Source organism: Callospermophilus lateralis, unplaced genomic scaffold, assembly GCF_048772815.1.
Source record: "Callospermophilus lateralis isolate mCalLat2 unplaced genomic scaffold, mCalLat2.hap1 Scaffold_312, whole genome shotgun sequence".
Classification (NCBI taxonomy): Eukaryota; Metazoa; Chordata; class Mammalia; order Rodentia; family Sciuridae; genus Callospermophilus; species Callospermophilus lateralis.
In genome coordinates, this window is record NW_027513736.1 from 862837 (window position 1) to 887319 (window position 24483).

General features: G+C 32.5%; 1 pseudogene; it reads right to left on the reverse strand.

Annotated features, from left to right (window-relative positions):
* LOC143640492 (protein O-mannosyl-transferase TMTC3-like) overlaps positions 1 to 24483 on the reverse strand; it is a 50641-nt pseudogene that overhangs the window by 12952 nt on the left and 13206 nt on the right.

Here is a 24483-nt window from a genome sequence, read left to right on the forward strand (position 1 = left end):
ATTGACACAATACCTTTATTTTATTTACTTTTTAAATGTGGTGCTGAATATCGAACCCAGTGTGTCACACATGCTAGACAAGTGCTCTACCACTGATCTATAACCATGACTATAGGTTTTAACCATTGTTCTGAGAGTGAGAATAAAGAAATTTTCAAAAAATATGGGCTCAAGGTTCACTTGTCTGCAGAGCTCAGGGAGAAGGTGGAATTACTGGAACTACTATTGTGGTCCAGAGGACAGTCATCTGTTATGTACAGTCAGCAATTCCATAAAGCTAGGCAAAAGAGAATAAAGAAATAGACAAAATAAAGTAAGAATTATGAGATTTGAAGATGGGCATTGATAAGGAAGAGCTAAAATAATTCTTTGCTGATAACCTTTATAGAAAACAAATTTGTGGTTTTAAAAGAACTTTTTTTAGAAAACAAATTTGTGGTTTTAAAAGAACTTTTTAAAGATATTTATTGTCCATTCTATAAGAAATGCTTTACCACTACTTTCTATCAGTTCTGATCTTTTCCATATTAGTAACCATTGATTATCTTTTAGATAGCAGGATTCTATTTTTGTTTGTTGTGTTATTTTATTTCATTGAGTCTAAGGCACATCAACTATAGAACTCACCACTATTTAATGAACCATTAAGAAAAAAAAGTCAATAATTAATTTAGAGATAACTTTCAACGTAAGATTTATGCTTGTTCCTGGTATTCAGGTTAGGAAAAAATGTGTACCCTTAGAACCAATGAAATTCAGTACTACTTATCATGTGGAACTCCAACATGTATGTAGCACTGAAAGAAATATTAACATACTCTTTGAATATACAGCCATGTACTATGTAGATAATTTGTTTATGCCATAAATAATATAAAGAACAAATTATTTTCAATAACTTTTTGGTAAATGACTTAATATTGACAGTTAATGTCTGATTAAAATAAAAACAGCTAAGAAATGGCTAAAAAACAAACAAACAAACAAACAAAAAACCTCTCTCTATATATATCACTGATGACATACTTTCCTGTGATTCTGAACCATACTTTACCTTTAAGGCTGACATGAACAATGTATATTCAGACTCCCAATCCCAATTTCTGTGGAGTGTTTTTAAGGCATGAGTAAGTAATACCATGGATAGACACACCCAGGACAGTTTTTTAAATACACTGTTTAAGAGACCAAAAAAAAAATCATATCATCAAAAGCATTTAACTTTATAGGAAAGGTAAACATATGCTAAATGTTCCTAAAGATAATGTTCCTAAAGATAATTCTAACATTCACCCAACTTTGTAGAGAACCAACACAAAAAAAAGTATTATGAATATGAAATTCAGTGTTAAATTACATGACACAGTTGTTCCTGTGCAGGAATAGTTCTACCTACCCAGCTTTCCAGAGGCATTCAAGTCTTTTATATAAAATGTTGTAGTACTTGAATATAACCTATACTTACCTTGTACTTTAAATCATCACTAGATTACTTATAATACCCTATACAAGGTAAATGCTACATAAAGAGTCAAGAAAAAAGTCCCCACATGTCAATAATGATGTGACTTTTATTTTGAAATATATTAAATCTGTGGTTTGTTGAATCTGAAAATGAAAAACCTAGAGATATAGAGGACCAACTTCATACTGACATTTAACTCTTTCAAAAGCTTTTTTCAGAATGACAGTAAATTGATAAATCTAGTTTTAATTGTGACTTTATATATTTAGCATCCTTGGTACCATTACCTACAACTTGAATACTGGCTGTGTTTATAAAGGGTCAATCTTACCTCCTGGCTATATTTAAAGTATGTTTTGCTTAAAAATTATACCATAGGCCATTACAACATTCTTAGAATAATTTTATACTTTAAAATCTGAACTGTCTATTAAAGGGCATAGTAAAATTAACTCCTAATAAAATAGATACAAATTATTTATACAATATACAACTTCAGGCTATTTGAGACTCAATTCCTCATTTATACAAAGATGGTTATACATCATTAATCTCTATGATTCCATTTAGTATTAATGTTATCTGAGTTTGTGTTTTTGTTCCCATACCATGGTTCAATTTCTTGTATTTTGAAAGATTCACTTAACCAGAGTTAAAAAGTATGAATCATTTAGAAAATGGTCATTGGAAGCAGTAAGATGTAAATCTGAACCAAGACTGTTGTTTACTAGCTATGTGATCTTGGATAATTCAAGTAACTTATATAAGCTTCAATTTGCACTTCTGTAAAATAAAGTTAGGAAGTACTAAGATTAAATGAGAAAATAAATCTAAAGGGTAGACTCTTGGAAGATGGTAGGTAATCAAAAATCAGTAATGAGTATACTTGGATATATGGGTAGAAAGTAAGAGAAAAGGTTTGAAAGATGGTGGTGAAAACTGTAGATACGGGTGAAATTACCTATGAAGGATGTGCAGTAAAATGAAAGTGGCTATCACTCTGAAAAATATAAATATTCAAAGAGCACATACAGCAAGGAGTAACTGGATAGAAGTGAATGGATAGTGAAGATAATCAGAAGACCTTTTAGAGAAACCAGGGAAAATTTTTAAAATAAAAATGTTGACTGGATGTAAGTACTTGGAGATAATTTGCTAGAAAAATAATGAAAAGAGAAATCAGAATTTTTTGGGTTAGGTGACTAGAAAATGAAAGTGAGAGAAGTAAGCATTTCTATTTCAAGTTGCAGATCTAAATTTAATATTGTTAACATTAGTGTTTTTAACCATTAACAATTTGCTTGTTTTGACAATTTTAGTGATACATATAGACAATGGGTTAAAACTTATTACAATAATCATTTCTAAGTATACTGTTCCTTAATAGTTTAAGGCAACTAGGAAACTAAGCTTATGATGAAGATAGTGATAGCAAGAAATTATGAATTGCCTATTATATGCAGTTTATATATATTGAGAACTCAATAAGACTCACTTAAGAAGGATGACTATATGTTCATTGCATATGGAAGTGGAAATGGTCATTTGTGACTTCAGTTTCAATAATATCCTTGTTTTCAATTGGGTCTGACTCAAGTTTGTTCTGCCTCAGGCTGTAAAATAAAATTACATAAATATTGGGAAGAAGACAGAGTGAGTAGGTACTGTGGAGCTTTCCTAACTTGAATCATAGACAATGAGAAGAAAACAGTAAGATGAAAAAACCCAAAAGGTTAAAAAAGTATAATTTACAAAACTGAACAAAATACAGATTTAAAATACTTTAATGTCACATTTAATTCTATATTTAGCAAGCATTAAATGAACAAACATTTTAATTTACCTTTTGTTTAAAATTTTCTGCCACCCATGGGCTACCAAAATACAGAATCCCATGCTAGGAACATACAGTACACGCTCAGCAACAACAAATCCAACAGGAAAAAAAAGGTTTGATGCTGGAATAAATGGCAATGCCATTAAACAAAGTGCCTAGAAAGAAAAAGATAGTTTAATTTTATTAAATTAAAAAACTAAACACTCAATACCTAAATCCAAAATTTTATCATTCATTTGGATGAATGCATTTGTGGACCATTTAAAAATGATAATATGAAGAATACTAATTTAAACAGTACGAAGACAATTTAGGGGTGGTATAAACATCAGGATGTATGTAAGCAAGATGCAATGGAAGTCTTAAATTCTGGAACTTATAACTGGAGGATATCTTTGAAAATAATATTCCTAGGTATATTGTTTAGGAATGATTATTTTCTTGAAATTAAAACCTGAACCTTTAATAGCATTTTAAATTTGAAAAGTATATTTAGCTACACTGTTTTTTCACTGTCTTTTTTCTATGAGAAATATACTTGCCTAGTGAAATATATAAAAAAAAAATGATCAATGGTAAATATTTACATCTTTATGTGAAAACTGAATAACTAGGTGTATCCTGTTAATAAAAAAAACTTTTTTGGGGGCTGGGGATGTGGCTCAAGCGGTAGCGCACTCGCCTGGCATGCGTGCAGCCCTGGTTCGATCCTCAGCACCACATACAAAGATGTTGTGCCTGCCGAAAAACTGAAAAAATAAATATTAAAAAATTCTCTCTCACTCTCTCCACTCTCTCTTTAAAAAAAAACTTTTTTGAAAATATTTCTAAAATGACATATTCAACTCATAGTAAGAAAACAAATAAACCAATTAAAAAATGGGCAAAGGAGTTGAATATATTTTTCAAAAGCAAATATTCATATGGTCAGAGATATATGAAAAAATACTCAAAATAAGAAATGCAGATTAAAATCACAATGAGATATCACCTCAGCCTAGTTAGAATGATTGTTATAAAAAAAAGAAAATACACACAGGTAGGGATGGGAAGGGAAACTTTGCATACTGATGGTGGGCATGTAAAATATAACATAGTCATTATGAAAAAGAGTACAGAGATTATTCAAAACATTTAAAATGGAAATATCATATGATCCAGCAATCCCTTTACTGGGTATATATCTAGATGAAATGAAATTATTATGTTGAAGAGACATATACACTCCCATATTCACTGTGGTATTATTTACAATATGCAAGAAATGGAATCACATTCAATCAAATGAATTGAATGGATAAACAGATTTTAAAAATCAGAGTACTTATGTATAATGGGAATATTATTCAGCCTTAAAAAGAAGGAAATCTTGTTATTTCAACATACACCAGCCTGGAGGAGATTATATTAAATGAAATAAAGACAGGCACAGAAAGACAAATGCTTTCACTTATACATGAGATCTAAAAAAATCTCACAGTCAGAAGAGAGTAGAATGATAATTGCTGGGGGAAGAGGAAATGGTGCAGAACACAAAATTTAATTTAATTTACCAGAATAAAAAACTTTTTAAAAATTAAAAAAAAGTTTACACATCTAACTTGTTTTACATATGGCCAAAATAAACTGATAGGAAAATATGTTAAAAAATTTTCAACAAAATTACACAAGTTGATAACATACATGTTTTTGTAACTTTATTACTCTAAGAAACCACATAATACTGGAAACTGAAGACTTTTTATTCTATGCAAGAATTTCTAAAATTATAATACATATACTGAGATAAAATGTCATAAAAATGCTCAGATTTATCGCCCTTGTGAATATGGAATGAAATGTGTTTTTTTTTTAATTATAAAGCCACAAAAATTTGTACAATTGTGAAAAATTAATTAGCAAACTTGTGAAAGGATTTAAGTTTGTCATCAGGACATCTTTCTATGGGCATCTGTTTCTATGTTATTTCCCTGATTTGTTTCACAGTACCTAAATAAATAATAAGTTAATCTCCAGCTTCAGAAGTTTGCATCTTTTCTAATGCAAAGAACTGTCTCTTCCTTATCAAACTTTATTAGTAAAATATAGATGTAGAGATGCATATACTTAGAAAAGAATACTTTCTGCATGAATATTCTTTCATATATTATGACTTCACGTAATATTGAATCTGAGGAAAAGTACCATTCTCAAGCTGCTATGTATCACACTAATTTATGTCTGAAATTTCAGTATTATTAAAATAAAAACATAAAGTATTTAGAGTGCACATAATTTTTCACTTCCTAGATATGCTTGACAAAAATAATTTCCCATTAATTCATGGTTGTTCTAAAGCAATTTCATTTGTAGGAATTAAAAGTGTTAAATTCATTCAGAGATGCATCTTAGACTGATTTATAAGTTACAAAAAAAAAATCTCTCAGGAAAAGTTTATTGGTTCTAGGATAAGAAATGTGTAAATGTTAGTCTAATGACTAAACTTATAAGTTCTATCAAGTTCTATTTAATGCTCTTTTCTAATGTATGCCAATCTAGTTAATTATGAATAATTTTTAATTTTCTTCTAATAACATACACTGTCTTGAAAAGGAAGGACAACAGAAAGAGCTACGAGTTTGAAATCAACCTATCACTTATTTCTTATGTAATAGAAAGTAAACTACTCTATCACCTTGAGACTATTTTTTCATAAGTGAAAAAAGACTAACTACTTAAATTGTTGTGACACACATGATATCTTATTTAATAAGAGTTAACATGGTATCTGTTGTTGAAATTATATCTTTGCTCTATTGTTCCTTTGTAGAGATTTTCAGAAAATACCATTTAAAAAATAGCACATTTAAAGCAGTTATACTTAAGGTCACAACTGTTCTTTTTAAATGTACATAATATATAATTTAGATAAATCTATTTCATTGGCATTATTCTCTTTTTAAAAAAAATAGCATATATTACATATACCATCATTTTATTTGTCAAGCTTTAATTCAATCTCTCCTTTTTGTTTCAATCTTTCTTTTATCAGAACCCCAATTTTGAATAATTCTGACATTTATCTATGCTGTTTGTATTTGAGCAGCTTGAGTAAGTCCCAAAGCTGACTAGATTAACATCCTCATAAATTCATGACCACCAACTTCAAATTGATTTTTTTTTTTTTTTTTCGGTATCAGGGATTGAACCCAGGGCCCTTAACCACTGAGCTACATCCCCAGGCCTTTTTATTTTTTGAGACAGGGTCTTTCTAAATTGCTAAGTTGCTGAGGCCGGATCCTTCTGCCTCAGCCTACTGAGTCACTGAGATTATAGGGTGTGCTACCAGGCCCAGCCTCAAATTGATTCTTAAGACTGCTTAGAATTTCTAGGTTTCTGACAGGTGTTATTCTATTCTCTCTGAATGTTTGAATCTTGATTGCTCTTCTCAATCTTTTGACCCATTTTACTTTCAGCAGGCAACCATACTAATTTACAGAGAGGGGTAAAGCCATAAGAGAAAAGTTCCTTTAATTTCTTGCTATTAAACCTACTAACATCCATATTCATTCCCATTTCCCTTTTTCCTGTGAGTTTCCTCCTTCTATTTCAGGTCAAACTTTTGCTTGGTATTTCCCTGCTTTTCCCTTCTACCATTTGTTTCAACCTTTTCTAATCACCTATATCCTCTGTAGCAAAATTTAAACATGCTCTTTCTTATCCAACCTTAAAAATTTTCTCAGTGACAATATATCTTTTAAGCTCCACCTTTGGAGCCACAGTAACATGTAGCTAGTATAAACTGATTTAATCAACATTTCAACTTTATTTTTAAGCCAACTCATTAGTGATATCTCCTAACTTCTAAAAGATAGCTGAGTACTCAAATGAAAATGTTTCTAAGTATCAACCAATCAAGTTTTTCACCATTATTATTTTTACTTTTGTATTTCCAAATCAAGTCACTCCACAGAAATAAATTTCATTTAATTAACTAATGGATCTATAAGAGGTCAAATCCAAGAGACATCACTTTTCAAACAGAGCTCACTTTTCTATTCAACAGTGTCTGTTAAGAGTTAAACATTCTGTCTTTTCTAATATACTTTCCTACTTTTCTGTTCCCTTGGTCTGTCTCCTATTCAAAATCTGAATATGGGAGTTGCTTAAGATCTAGTTGTAGGCTTCTCTTTTCACTCTACTCAGTCACCTTAACTATTCTAGGGGTGAAATGAGATCAGATACTTTAAGGCATCTATAATGAACATGAATTAACTTTTGTTGTACGCATCTACAATGTTACCAGCTAGCAACTGTTCTTGAACTGAAAAAATCCTTGTTGACAAAGGTTGCTCTATAATCTCTCTAAATGCAATCCTACCTACATTCTGGTTTCAATTAATTACCACTATGCTAATGAATAAAAATTTTATTTTAAACTTTGGCAACTCTTTTTGACATGAAGTACTGTTCAAAATCTATACTAGGATGCTTTAAATAACCCTCACATTCAACATGTCCAAGGATGATGTAAACACGATCTCTCCCAAATCTTATATTCTCTCAGCCACTGGCTTCAAATTTCTCTAGAAGACAAGCTCCCTGGAAACGGGACCTTATATTTCCTCTTATTATCATATTCTGTGTATAAAGTGCTGCCTAGTATGCATTTAGTGGCTATAGCCAGAAATGAAATATTTTTGAAGCACTATATTTTCTAATCTGTAGTAAATGCTAAGAAAATGTTATAGATTATTACTGTCTTTAATAATTAAAAGGAAGAGGGAAAATAACTAGAGTGAGGAAGAACTGAGGGCAGAGAGGGAAAATTACAAATAAACAGTTCAGAAAAATGACAACAACAAAACCTTTCCAACTAAACAGGATTCTCTGAAGATAGCAAGAGCTATCTCAGGAAGTAATGAATATTTTGCTAATGAGAACTTAACATATATTTCTCTAGCTGCATATTTCATAGGACACTCTTCTCTATGAGAGGAAAATGAACTTAAAAAAAAGACACATCTTGATTTTAGTTTCCACCTAATTAGGAAAATTACGTGCCTTGCTTTATAATTTTAGGATAAACTAAAATAAGTTTATAAATTAAACGTATTTGTTGACCAAGGAAAGACACTGCTTTAAAAAGATGTCTTTGATGAATTAAAGATAGTGTCAATCAACTGGATGCAACATTGCAGAAAAAGTGAAAGAATTTTCTTACCATTAAAACCGTCTTGGAGGAATCACCAGGATATCGGAGACTGAATATTCCCAAAGCCCCCAGAAAGCAAAAGAAAGCAAAAGTAGCAAGATTTCGAATATCTAGAAATGACTCTATAAGTGGTATTGTTCCCATGGTCCAATCACAGCATAGCTCTGAAGGATTTAATAGAAGCCAAGCATTCACAGGAAGGAGGTAGTTGAAAGTTAGCTGCCTTGTGGGAGTTGGGCTTACAGCAGCTGGGTTATCAAACCTGTATAAAGAATTAAAAAAAATAAAAGCTACTTATAAGAAAACACTTTTTAAACACAAATTTTATTCTACAACATATATAAATAAAATATTGAATATTGCATAAAATCATTACTAAAATTCAAACTATCTGAATTATATAAAATGTCTAGTTGGGAGAAGTGATATTTATGAAGAATTACTTGAAGAATAAGCAGGTAATCTCTTTCTAGTTATTATTAGAATAATTCATACTACAATATGACATTTGGTAGAATTATTTTCACTAAATCTCATTAAATGTTTCCCTACATAAGACATTTATTTTAGAGAGAACTGCTAGTAGTTAGTAAAGCTAAATGCTAATTTTTATTAAAAAAAAATTAAGTTTTCTACACAAAATTTGTTTTTTTTCTTTCATGGACAGAGAAAACTATATTACCTCCTAACTTAACCATCCTTGCTTTGATTATTAGGAAACTAAAAACTAAATTTCTAGTAGAGAGTTGTAATTGTGTAGGTTTATGTAACATTCTAGTTGTGTTCTAACTTTTTTTCCTAGTATATTAATAAAATATATATTAGTTTATTTCTCTGAAAGTTTCTCTGAAAGTTGACACTTTTTTTTTTTTTGGATTTTTTTTTCCTGTGCTGCTAAGGATTGAATCCAGAGCCATGTGCATGTGAGGCAAGGCACTCTTTTAACTAAGCTATTTCCCTAACCCCTTCATCATATGTTAATTATGTATTTTATTAGCATAGACTATTTGATGTAAATTAAATTACTTTAAAATAGTACATTACAAATGAAAAACTTTTGATTTGTATGTTTTTATCTATCTTCCAATTCTTTTGGCAATGTTAAAATATAACAATAAAAACCCAATGTCATTTTTAAATAATTAAAAAAAAACAAACAACATTTACCCCTTAGACTTGATTTTCTTAAAATGTTAAATAACTGAGAAAAAGCACATGTTGAATAATTTTTTTTAAATTTTCATATTTGAAATCTCTATACATATGAAGAATAATAAATTTTGTTAGTACTTTAACTTTCAAAAAATTTGGCATAAATGAATACAAAGCTTTTTTCCTATATTTATTCCTATATTTAGGATAGCTGATATAGAAAAAAAAAGTTAACTTTAAAATAGATCAAATCATATTATAATCAACGCAAAACAAATCATTAAAATCAGTTTCATAGGGTAGTGTAACAGAATCAAATTCATATAAATGCACATGTACATATTTTTAAATGCTTATATTTAGAAAATATATATTTAATGGTACATGTTCCAGACACAAAGAGCCACAAAGACAATATAAACCACATTTCAGACTGTAGAAACAGACACAGAAAACAGTTCATTTAAATTCTCTAAATGGAGTAATAATCAGAATAAAAACATTGAAACTAAGGGCTAAAGGATATATAAAAATATATACCTACAATTTAATCCATTTCCAATACTGTTATACCTGAATGAGTTCAGTTTTATATGGCTTGACTCGAGTTAAAAATTCTGCAAGTTGAAGTCATTCTTCTTTAAATAAAAAATAATACTGAGGTCAATTAATTATGTGAAAACACTATAAAGTTTTGGACTTAGAAAATTATCTGAAAAAAATTTATTCTATTCACTGCCCACAATGCAATGACATGGAAAGTACCCTGGCCTATGTGCTGGAACACCACTGGACTTAGCTTAAGTTCAATCATCATCTTGTACCAACTTAAAGCTCTATCTAGGTATTAAATTTTCACTAGGTAGGTGCAAGAAGATGATGGAACTCAGGCTGAGTCCAGTGGTATATCTGAAGTTGAGAAGATGGAGCTTCAAACACCAGAAGCCTGAGGAGCTCAGGGGTCTATAGTTAGTTGGGTAGAATATCAGAGAGAAGAAAAATGATAAGAAAACTTAAGAGACTGCAGAGCGGCCCCACTATCTTTCAGTATTGAAGAGTTCCTGCTTGAATATAGATGAGAAGAAGTGTCTAAGGTTAGTGCGCTGAATCATGTCTCCCCCAAATGCATGTCGATCTAAAACTGTAGACTATGGCTTTTTTTTGGGGTGTGGAGTTTGCCAAAGTAATTAGTTAAGATGAGGACGTATTAGAGTAGGCCCTAAATCCAATGACCATGACCTTATACAAAAAGGAGAGGATAGATATACATGGGAAAGAAAGCCATGTAAAGACAGAATAGATTAGAGTGATACAGCTACAAAATCAAGGAATGCTGAAGCTTGTCAGCAATCAGCAGAAGGTGGGAGAGAGGCATTAAATATATTCTTCCTCAGTGCCTCCTCAAGAAACCAATTGTGCCAACATCTTAATTTTGGACGTATGGCTTCCTGAACTGTGAGGGAATACATTTCTATTGTTTTAGGCCATTTACTTTGTGACTGTTAAAATGATCTTAGGAAAACTAATGGGAAAGAACATTTTGAAAAAGGATAAAGAAACAGGATGAGAAATGAAAGTCCCATAAAATTATACAGAGGAAGAAATGCCCTCAGCACCCATGTGAAATCTTCGTAATTCAGTCATTGGTATAAGTTAGAAAGATGTTAATGTGCAAATTTAGCTGATTCTAAAGCCTGCTGTGGTCCCACTAAGAGTTTAAAAGTAAGACAAGAAGATAAAACATTTTTTATAACTTACATGTATCCCAGAACAAAGTTCAAAAATATTTATATGGAAATACATGAAGATACAATTAATATATGGCATCTATTCAAAATTTACCAGACATGCAAAGAAGCAAAAAAATAAAAGTCACAATGAGAAGAAAATTTATTCAATACAAATTGATCAAAATGGCATGGATCACAGAAAAAGTATTGAAGGATAATAAAACAAAACAGATTATGTAGACATATGAAAGACATTAAAAAAATTTGAATCAAGACTTCCTTCTAGAGATGAAAACAGTTTCTAAGATGAAAAATAACTAGATGAAATTAACAACAGATACACACACACACACATACACACGCGTGTATGTGTACCTTCCAGCCGTACCCCCCCCACTAACATGACATAATAATAATAAATGTTACAGAAGGCTAAAGATACAGGATGAGAAAGGATTTCTTACTGAAAATGTAAGCCAAAAGATGTAGGGCAATATTTTTAGAATACTGAATGAGAAATAGCAAGTGTAGTATTCTCCACTCAGGCTGGGGTTGTAGCTTAGTGGTAGAGTGCTTGCCTAGCACGTGTGAGGCACCAGTTTCAATTCTCAGCACCACATAAAATTAATGAATAAAGTAAAGGTATTGTGTCCATCTACAACTAAAAAAATAAAAAGATTTTTTAAAAAAGGTAAAATGAATACATCTTTAGATATAAAAGCTAACAGAATTATTGCTGCATACTAAGAAATGTGCAAGTCTTTCATGATAAGGAAAAATGTCACTAACAGAATGCAGAGCCCTGGGAAAAAATAATTTCATGAGTTAATATAAAAGACTTTTACCACTGAAATGCTTAAGGATAAGCATCTAAAGCAAATGTAACAACAATGCATTAAAATGTATGCTCAAGGGAAATATATACAAACAGCACAAAGGGAAAGTTCTAAGGAAGATGGGAAAGTAAAAAGGAAACAAACAGATGAGAAAAAGAGAAAACACTTAAGGTAGAAGATTTACATCCAATGTATCGATAATTATATTAAATATAAATGGACCAAATATTTCATTTTAAACACCTCAGATTATCTAATCAAACAAAAAACAATGATTAAGACCCAATTATATATAACCTACAAGAAATTATTTTAAAATATAAAAGCAGCCAGGATTGGTGGCACAAGCCTGCAATTCCTGACTCAGAAGGCTAAGGCAGGAGAATTGCAAATTTGGGTCCAACCTTAGCAACTCACTAAGTAACTTAGTGAGACCCTGTCTCAAAATAAATGATAAAAAGGGCAGAAGATGTAGATTGCAATAAAGTGTCCCTGGGTTCAAACATCCAAACCCCCCCAAAAAGCAAAACACACACACACACACAAAATATGTGTAGATATAAAACATATGTATACGAGGGGAGGGGGAGATAGATAAAAAGAAAAAAGATGGAAAAATATGTATTATATAACACTAATAAAGGAGAGCTGGCATGACAATTTTTTTTCCTCAGTAGGTAGCTCTACCACTAAGCCACATACATCCTTAGTACTTTTTTTTTTATGTTGAAATAGTTTCTCACTAAATTGCCAAGGCGGGCCTGAAACTTGTCATCCTCCTGCCTGAGTCTCCCAGGTTGCTGCAATTACAGGTGTGTGCCTTTGTGCCCAGCTGGAGTGACAAACTAATATAAGACAGAGTGAATGTTTAGGTAAAGACTATTACTAGCAATGAAGCTCATTTAATAATGATAAAGATATTAACTCATCAAGATGATGTGGAAATCCTAAGCATTTATGCGCTTAAAAACAGAGCTTAAAAAACAGATGAAACAAAATTGAAAAAAACTGCAATAAGACAAATCTACAATTATAGTAGAGATCTCAATATTCTTCTCTCAACAACTGTTAAACAAAAATCACTAAGGATAGAGAAGACTCCACTTTAACCCTAATACTTAACTAATTTGTGGGTCATTATCCTTGATGTGGTGGTTTCTTGGATGTACAAGTATGACAGAACTAATGAATTTGTATATTTTAAACATGATCTGCAGTTTTAAAAATATATAGACTATACCTCAATAAAACTGCTAAAAAAATTCAGTGTAAATCAGACTTTCCCAAACATTTATGATCACTTAAAGTCCAAAGTTAAAAAGGCAAAATGATTAAAAATAAAAAAGAACCAGAATTTCATACCTTGTAAACACTGGAAGTTGGGACTGAATAACCTGGACTCTAATCACAACAAGCAATAACGTACTGAACATCAAGACAATGAGTTTTATTAGTGTCTGCAGCATAGAAAATGGAATGCTACCCTTTCCACGGAGAAACTGTCCAGCAGTACTACATAATAATGGAAAAGTATAGTGAAAAAGAAAAAAAGTTTAAATAATAAGAATATATTATGTTTTAAATAACAGTACTTTGTAAATGCAAGATTAGATAAAAAATTAAGTATAAATATAAAGTCAACATGGAACAATTTGTGGAACTGATAATGAACAAAATTGAGCCCAATACTCTTATCCAATAATAAATTATAAATTATACCATAACAGTATTACTATACTTTACCACTGATTTCTTTATAGAATTTCTTTTGCAAATTTTTGATATCATTATTGGTAAGCAAACTGATTTATGTAATTATATATATAAAAAATAAGGTTATAAAAATCTGATTCAACTAGGATAAAAGATTGCAATAAGAAAGTTTATTTTCCTTACTCCCTGGGCAATAAATACTTCATACACACAACAAATCCCCACAACTGTTATTCCTTGTTCTCTACACAGTGTTGCAACAGCCACTAAAAACACTGTCAGTGCAATTGGAGTCCAAGCTGCAATTTAAGAACAGAACAATAAATAAATAAAAAAAAACTAAATGAAATAATTTTATAATATCATACAAAGATACTTTAAACTTTACTTGTGATTTCATATCAACATTTTTGTTATTTCCTATTGGTTAATACTTCACATTTTAAAATGTATTTAAATCTTGCAATTTTGAAGATTTATCAAGATATGTAATTTTAACTAAAAATTTCTGTGTAGATGAAAATAAGCCAATCAAGTATTAATTTTTAAAACAAAGGAGAATGATAAATTTAGACAAATGTATCAATCTAAAAAACAGACAAGGGTGCCAGCCAAGCCAGACTGGAGGAGGAAGCCGCCCAGCGCCAAGCCAGACAGGAGGAGGAAGCTCGGCCCTGCCCCGTGTACTAGTCCGGAGGAAGCCCATCAACCCTTAAAACACATCAAAGGGGGTGTGGCTACCAGCACAGTTTTGCGACTGCCCAGATACCTGGTTTCCAACTCCTCAACCCTTAGCTACGATAACTCAAAATATTTCCCACAAGCTTTTGGGGGTTGTAGCTATCAACGCAAAACAACAACTGTACAGGCACCTGGTTTCTACCTCAGAGACTCCAGTAGGGAAGATACAGGTGGAAGCTCATTTCCTTTCACACTGGCTATACCCACCACCCTGAATACAGAGGCTCAAGCTAGGAATAGACAACGCCACCTACTGGAAGCAAGGAAAATAGTGTTCTGAGAGACTTTTTTTTCTCTTTCTTTCTCTCTTTGCTTTTCTTCTCTCTCTTCCACAACTTCAACATATGTGAAACCAAGAACTGTGCATGAACAACCGAATTACCAAAGTAATATAATATAGAGGAATTGAATATACACCACCTTCCCCCATTTTTTTTTCTTTATTTCTATCTTACTTTCCTTTTCCTTCTCTCTTATTTCTCTTTTCTTCCTTGTTATTTTTTTTCTTTTTTTAATTCGTATTCTCTCTATCCCACTTTCAATCTCCTAACTTTTGCTCTCTTATACATAGGGTAACTATCTAAATACAGATAGAAGGTTGAGTCTACACATTTTTCCACAAATTACCAGTCTAGTGATTAGAGTTCTCCAAAGGTGCTAAGTTAGTTTAACCTCATACTCTCACTCCTTTCCCTCTAAGTATAACATCCTTTGTCTGAAATTAAGTTTTCTATATGCCACCAGATATGGTATGCCTTTTATGAAACTAATGAATATATTCTTAAGTAATAATTAAAACCAATATCTATAGACTTAGAATCTAACTATAAATGTATTAATAATGAAAACTTGTGCTTAGATAATGCACTGTTGATATTGGGAACTGTTAACAGTTCTCTTTTTCCGCAAAAGAGGGATTTTGGAGCTATACAAGAACAATACAAATATATAAGGGGAAAAACATGAACACAACAGTTAAACAAAGCTAGAAAGAATCATAAGCAGTATGAAAAGACAAGGAAAGAAAGGACCACAAAAAATACAGGTCATTTTGACATTAGATGAGGTAATATCTGCAGCTGATGGAATGTCAGACAAAGAGTTCAGGATATACATGCTTCAGATGATCTGAAGTCTCAAGGAAGACATTATACAGCAAATTCAGACAATGAAAAATCACTTTGACAATGAATTACATAAAAAAATCCAAGAAGCAAAAGATCAACTCTATAGGGAGATACAGGATATAAAAAACAAACAGAAATCCTGGAAATGCAGGAAACAATAAACCAAATTAAAAAGTCAAATGAGACTATTACCAGCAGAGTAGAACACTTAGAAGACAGAACTTCAGACAACGAAGACAAAGTTTTTCAACTTGAAAAGAACATTGGCACCTCAGCCAGAATGTGAAAAAAATCATGAGCAGAACATCCCAAGATTTAGGGGATAACATAAAGAAACCAAACCTAAGAGTGATTGGGATACAAGAGGGTATAGAGGTCCAAACCAAGGGAATGAGCAATCTATTCAATGAAATAATACTAGAAAACTTCCCAGACTTAAAGAATGAAAAAGAAATCCAAATACTAGAAGCCTACAGGACACCGAATGTACAAAATCATAAGAGATCCACACCAAGACACATAATAATGAAGATGCCCTACATACAGAATAAGGAGAGAATCTTAAAAGCCACAAGAGAGAGGAAGCAGATTACATTTAGGGGTAAACCAATCAGGATAACTGCTGATCTTTCAACACAGACTCTGAAAGCTAGAAGATCCTGGAACAACATATTTCAAACGCTGAAAGAAAAAGGGTTCCAACCAAGAATCATGTATCCAGCAAAATTAAGCTTCAGGATTGAAGATAAAACAAAAATCTTCCACGAAAAACAAAAGTTAAAAGAATTTGCAGCTAGACAACCAGTTCTTCAAAACATCCTTGGCACATTCCCTCTAAAATCTGGAACAAGACAGGGATGCCCTCTCTCACCACTTCTGTTCAACATAGTTCTCGAAACAGTGGCCAGAGCAATTAGAAGAAAGAAAACTCAAGACGAAAACTCAGACACAACATATCGAAATCTTTGGGACACTATGAAAGCAGTACTAAGAGGAAAATTCATTTCATAGAGTTCATTCTTTAAAAGAAGGAAAAGCCAACAAATAAATGACCTCACACTACACCTCGAAGCCTTAGAAAAAGAAGAACAAATCAACAGCAAATACAGTAGAAGGCAAGAAATAATTAAAATTAGAGCTGAAATCAATGAAATCGAACCAAAAGAAACAATCAAAAAAATTGACAAAACTAAAAGTTAGTTCTTTGAAAAAATATAAATAACATTGATAGACCACTAGCCACGCTAACAAAGAGAAGAAGAGACAGAACCCAAATTACTAGCTTACGGGATGAAAAAGGCAATATCACAACAGACAATTCAGAAATACAGAAGATAATTAAAAATTATTTTGAAACCCTATACTCTAATAAAATAGAAGATAGTGAAGGCATCGATAAATTCCTTAGGATATATGAAGTACCTAGATTGAGTCAGGATGACATAAACAACCAAAACAGACCAATATCAAGTGAGGAAATAGAAGAAGCCATCAAAAGACTATCAACCAAGAAAAGCCCATTGGATGGATATACAGCAGAGTTTTACAAGAAGTTTAAAGAAGAACTAATACCTTTATTACTCTACAATCTATTTCAGGAGATAGAAAAAGAGGGAGAACTTCCAAATTCATTCTATGAGGCCAATACTACCCTGATTCCCAAACCAGATAAAGACACCTCAAAGAAAGAAAACTACAGACCAATATCCCTAATGAATTTAGATGCAAAAATCCTCAATAAAATTCTGGCAACTCGGATACAAAAACATATCAAAAAGATTGTGCACCATGATCAAGTAGGATTCATCCCTGGGATGCAAGGCTGGTTCAATATACGGAAATCAATAAACGTTATTTACCACATTAAGAGACTTAAAGATAAGAACCATATGATCATCTCGAAAGACGCAGAAAAAGCATTCGACAAAGTACAGCATCCCTTTATGTTCAAAACGCTAGAAAAACTAGGGATAACAGGAACTTACCTCAATACTGTAAAAGCTATATATGCTAAGCCTCAGGCTAGCATCATTCTAAATGGTGAAAAACTGAAGGCATTGCCTCTAAAATCTAGAATAAGACAGGGATGCCCTCTCTCACCACTTCTATTCAATATAGTTCTCGAAATACTGGCCAGAGCAATTAGACAGACAAAAGAAATTAAAGGCGTTAAGATAGGAAAAGAAGAACTTAAATTATCACTATTTGCGGATGATATGATCCTATACCTAGAAGGTCCAAAAGGGTCTACAAAGAAACTACTAGAGCTAATAAATGAATTCAGCAAAGCGGCAGGATATAAAATCAACACGCATAAATCAAAGGCATTCCTGTATATCAGCGACAAAACTTCTGAACTGGAAATGAGGAAAACCACCCCATTCACAATATCCTCAAAAAAATAAAATAAAATAAAATACTTGGGAATCAACCTAACAAAAGAGGTGAAAGATTTATACAATGAAAACTACAGAACCCTAAAGAAAGAAATAGAAGAAGATCTTAGAAGATGGAAAAATATACCCTGTTCATGGATAGGCAGAACTAACATCATCAAAATGGCGATATTACCAAAATTCTCTATAGGTTCAATGCAATGCCAATCAAAATCCCAACAGCATTTCTTGTAGAAATAGATAAAGCAATCATGAAATTCATATGGAAAAATAAAAGACCCAGAATAGCAAAAGCAATTCTAAGCAGAAGTGTGAATCAGGAGGTATAGTGATACCAGATTTCAAACTGTACTACAGAGCAATAGTAACAAAAACAGCATGGTACTGGTACCAAAACAGGCGGGTGGACCAATGGTACAGAACAGAGGACACAGAAACCAATCCACAAAATTACAACTATCTTATATTCGATAAAGGGACTAAAAGCATGCAATGGAGGAAGGATAGCATCTTAAACAAATGGTGCTGGGAAAACTGGAAATCCATATGCAACAAACTGAAACTGAATCCCTTTCTCTCACCATGCACAAAAGTTAACTTAAAATGGATCAAGGAGCTTGATATCAAATCAGAGATTCTGCGTCTGATAGAAGAAAAAGTTGGCTCTGATCTACATATTGTGGGGTCGGGCTCCAAATTCCTTAACAAGACACCCTTAGCACAAGAGTTAATAACAAGAATCAACAAATGGGAGTTGATCAAACTAAAAAGTTTTTTCTCGGCAAGAGAAACAATAAGAGAGGTAAATAGAAAGCCTACATCCTGGGAACAAATCTTTACTCCTCACACTTCAGATAGAGCCCTAATATCCAGAGTATACAAAGAACTCAAAAAATTAGAGAATAAGATAACAAATAACCCAATCAACAAATGGGCCAAGGACCTGAACAGACATTTCTCAGAGGAGGACATACAATCAATCAACAAGTACATAAAAAAATGCTCACCATCTCTAGCAGTCAGACAAATGCAAATCAAAACCACCCTAAGATACCATCTCACTCCAGTAAGATTGGCAGCCATTATGAAGTCAAACAACAACAAGTGCTGGCAAGGATGTGGGGAAAAGTGTACACTTGTACATTGCTGGTGGGACTGCAAATTGGTGCAGCCAATTTGGAAAGCAGTATGGAGATTCCTTGGAAAGCTGGGAATGGAACCACCATTTGACCCAGCTATTGCCCTTCTCGGACTATTCCCTGAAGATCTTAAAAGAGTGTACTATAAGGATACCGCTACATCAATGTTCATAGCAGCACAATTCACAATAGCTAGACTGTGGAACCAACCCAGATGCCCTTCAATAGATGAATGGATTAAAAAACGTGGCATTTATACACAATGGAGTATTACTCAGCACTAAAAAATGACAAAATCATGGAATTTGCAGGGAAATGGATGGCAGTAGAGCAGATTATGCTAAGTGAAGCTAGCCAATCCCTAAAAAACAAATGCCAAATGTCTTCTTTGATATAAGGAGAGCAACTAAAAACAGAGCAGGGAGGAAGAGCATGAGAAAAAGATTAACATTAAACAGGGACAGCAGATGGGGTAGAGAGAGAAGACGGGAGGGGAGGGGAGAGATAGTAGAGGATAGGAAAGATAGCAGAATACAACAGTTACTAGTATGGCAATATGTAAAAACGTGGATTTGTAACCGATGTGATTCAAAAATAAATAAATAAATAAAAATAAAAAACATACAAATTCCTGGGAATTACAATAAAGTATCTATATACTTTTTTATATCTAATAAAAACTTTAAAAACTGTCAGGTCAGTCTCACAAAAAAAGGATTATAAAAATGTAAATGAAGCAGGTTAATAAACATTTAAATCCATACCATTCTTTAAAAATATACAATAGAATATACCTATGTTTTGTTTAAATAGAAAACATACTTCATCTTTAAGTGAATGTGCTATTTAGTAATAATGTGATTAAAGAGCAATGAACTATGAAGGTTAATTCTGTATCAACTATTAACTGCTTTTTGAACAACTTTTCTAAACTTCAGTCTTCTTATATGAAAACATGACATGCCACTATTTTCCAGTTTGAAAGTGTTAGTATGATTGTATAACTTCAGTTTTTACCCATAAAAAACATTAACTCCAGGTATGAACAGGAACATAATTCATGAATCTAATATATTTTCTTTTGGTATAGAACGTAATTCAGAAATATATCTATTTGTGAAATTGTTTTAAGCTTGAATGTACTCTACAGACTACAATTATTCAAAGGGAAAACAACAAAAAACCAAATGAAACCCCCAAAACTGAAGATATTGGCTGGGCATGCCTCTAATCCCAGTGGCTTGGGAGGCAGAGGCAGGAGGATCAAGAGTTCAAAGCAAGGCTCTCAGCAAAAGCAAGGTGCTAAGCAAGCTCAGGGAGACCCTGTCTCTAAATAAACTGCAAAATAGAGCTGGGGATGTGGCTTATTGGTCCAGTGCCCCTGAGCTCAATCCCTGGCACCCTCCTCCCCAAACCAAACCCAAACCAAACCAAACCCTGAAGACACTAAGTATAATATTTATAATACAAGACAAACTCATATTCTCATTAGGCCAAAATCATCAATACCAATGTTACTGATTATATCAAGGTCTAAAGTATAGCGTTACATTCAACTCAAAATTCATAAAGGAAAGAAATCAATAGAAGATTTTTCATAAAAAAGATGAACGTAAAGTTGAATATTGAAGAATATAAATAAAAGAGAAAAACTGGTAAAGAGGATGTATAAATAAAGGAGTAGAAATAAGAATAAGCTTGGCCAATGAGTGATGCAGAGCAGGTAAGACAGAAGGGCTATGTATGTATTAAAAATTTGTGGAAAATAATGGCATTGAAAGTAGGTATTTAAAAATATTAAATAGTTTATACGTAGCTTCAGCTATCCTCTATTAAATTACTCATTTTAAATATCTATTACATTTCCAGGGCATGAGGTAAGAGAAATTACAATCAAAAGTAATGACATGAATAATACATAACACACATATTAACAATATAGTAAACTGTTACAGAGAAAAGAAGAAAGTAAAGAGAAAAAAACAGTAAAGGGAAATAAAAAGGACTGGAAAAGATGAGTAATGCTACTGACAATGTTTGATGAAACATTTGAGCCAAAACCTCAAAAGTAAATGCAAAGGAAAAAAAGAAAAGTAAATGCAAAGGCACGGAGACTGATTTGTGTTTACAAAAAGGGGTTGGACATGAATAATTAGAATTTGAAGTTATTTGAATTACTACAAATTGAAAACCTTTACACAGGTTTAATGTATACTAGACAGAATGCATAATACAAATATGGTAATGAAGCTTTCTGTGGCCTCAGAAGTTAAATTATTTACTGCAGAGTACTAAGTACCAACTAAGGAGTTGAAAGGGTAGAGGTCCAAAGAAGGCTTTAGTATCCTTTCAATTAGAATCTGAAATAATTCATCTACTTGCTCATTTATTTAACAAATATGTACAGAAGATCTACTGCATATGAGGAGCCATTATTCTAGAAAATAGTAAAAATTGGGGGAAAAAGTTACATACTCAGAAGGAGTAGTTTACCATTGTATAGTTAGAGAACAAACAATAACAAGAAAAGTACAGGGCTGGGGATGTGGCTCAGTGGTAGACCATCTGCCTAGCATGTTTGAGGCACTAGGTTGAATTGTCAGCACCACATATAAATAAATAGATAAAAGATTCATCAACAATTAATAAGAATATTAAATTTTTTAAAAAGTACATGTTTTTAGATTAGAAATGGGTATTATGAGGAATACTAATTTTGCTTATTTATTTTCTTAATATAATTTTTTTTTCTGGCAATGGGACTGAATTCAGGTATGCTCTACATCTGAGGTACATCACCAACTCTTTTAAAATCTTTAAAAATTTTATGCCAGGGTCTCTCTAAATTGCCCAGGCTTCAGTCCTTCTGTCTTAGCCTCCCAAGTGGCTAGCATTACAGGTGTGTGTCATCCACCTGGAAGAAAGGCAAAGGTATCGAAAGCAACACAAATTTGTTTTCATTTTGGTCAAATGGGTTATTGAGAAGCCATTTAAATGAGGTAAGGGGTCAGGTTTCAGGGGGCTGAGTCTATCTTTATGATGTCCACTGTCAGCAGGTTGACTGACACCTGGGTAGGCCACACCCAAGGGCACAGTAAGAGAAGGAGACACACACAAGGCACTTCCACGGAAGATTCTATCCTGAACAGGACAAGGGATTATATTACAAAGGAACAGGTGAGCATAGCTTCACCCATGGGAGGCGGTAGCAAGACACACCTATGCATGAGACACCGACCCTCGAACCCAAGAAGGGTGGGGAAAGCTCTGCCACATTTCTGACTGAGCATCTCAGCACCCAGCCGGGGAGTGTGACTCAATTACGTCTAAGGTTGGTCTCCCACATCAACCCCAGGAAAAGATTCAGTAGAGGGAAAGGTGGTTTTCATATTTAAAAAATAAAACTCTCAGGCCTTTGGGGTTATCTTCAATATGTATGCTTGTATGGGTATTACTAGGGACTGCATTTAAAGTAGAATGTAAGAGAAATTTTTAAAAATTTGTCTCCAAGTCTCTCCTTACTCCTTGGAGTGGATCATTATCTGCTTCTTCATTACAGAAATCTGCAGCTACATTGGTTAGTGGGAATTGCAGAGATAAAATCTCAAATAAATAACAGCTGATATCCAGAACTCCAGTTTGGTTATTCTTACATCTGCGACAGAACCAGAATGCTTTTTTCAATATCTATTTTATTATTGCCCTTTCCCATGTCATGAAGTTCTATTTTGTTTTTTGAGCTCATACAGACCTAGGTTAATGTTTTGCTGATCAGTTATATTTTTTTGACTATAGAGTTTTTAAACATTGCAATGGAGATTTCACCTGTAAAAAGTTATAAGGCCTTTACTATTATGTTATATGTTGTATGTATTATATTATGTGTGCACACTTGTGTTTTGTGTTATATGTTTGAATGTACGTATGTCCATATATCATATATGATGAGCGCTCATGAAAAAATAGATCCAAATAATTTTTTTATATTTCACGTGATTTAAATGGTTTAATTTAAATTGGGTAAACAGCTGTTGAGGATTGTTTTAAAATGTGAACTAAAAAGGAGGTTAACAGATCTGTTTGTTTACTTTCACCTTTCCTTTTCATTATATTGTACTTCAGAAATCTTGATGGTGGTAAGGAGTAGATTAAAACAACAACAACAAACAAAAACAAAGCAGGAGGCTTTATACTACAAAGCTATAATCATCAAAGCAGCATGATATTGGCATTAAAAAAGAAACATAGGACAGTGCAGCAGCGAAATAGAGCCCAGAAGTCATGGGTCACTTCTACATCAGTTTACTGATTTTCAGCAAAGGTGCTAAGACGTCACAGTCGAGAAAGAAAAGTCTTCAAAAAGCATGGTGAACAGTGCTAGGAAAACTGGTATACACAAGCAAAAGAATGAAACTAAACTCCTCTCTTTCATCAGTTACAAAAGCCAAATTAAATCAAAATAGATTACATGTAAGACTTGAAATTATGAAACTACCAAAAGAAGACATGGGGAAATGCATTAAGATATTGGAATGGGTAAGGATTTTTTGGACAAGACCCAAAAGCACAGGTAACAAAAGCAAAATAGATAAACATTTGCAAACTACACATTGCAAACTTGACAAGGGATTAATATATTGAATATATAAGGAATTTCTAAATTTAGTCAGAAATAAAAAGGCCCCACTAAAAAACATTTAAGACAGATTTTAAATAAACATTTCTCAGAAGACATACAAATGGATAACAAGCATATGAAAAGATGTTCATCACTAATTGTCACACAAATGCAAATAAAAATCACAATGAAATATCACCTCACTCCAGTAAGAAGAATGGCCTTTATGAAAAACACAAAAGATAATGAGTGCCAGCAAGAAGGTGGAGCAAAGGGAACCTTACACTCTATTGGTAAAAATGTAAATTAGTACAGTCATTATGGAAAATAGTATGGATGGCTCCTCAAAAATTAAAAATAACATTATCAAAAGAAAATAAAATGGAAAAAAAAAGGAACTACCTTATGATCCAGCAATCTAGTACTAGGTATATATCCAAAGAAAATAAAATCAGTAAGTATAAGAAACACGTGTGCTCCCCTGTTTATTCACAAGAGCCAAGAAGTAGAAATAAACTAAGCGCCCATGAACTAA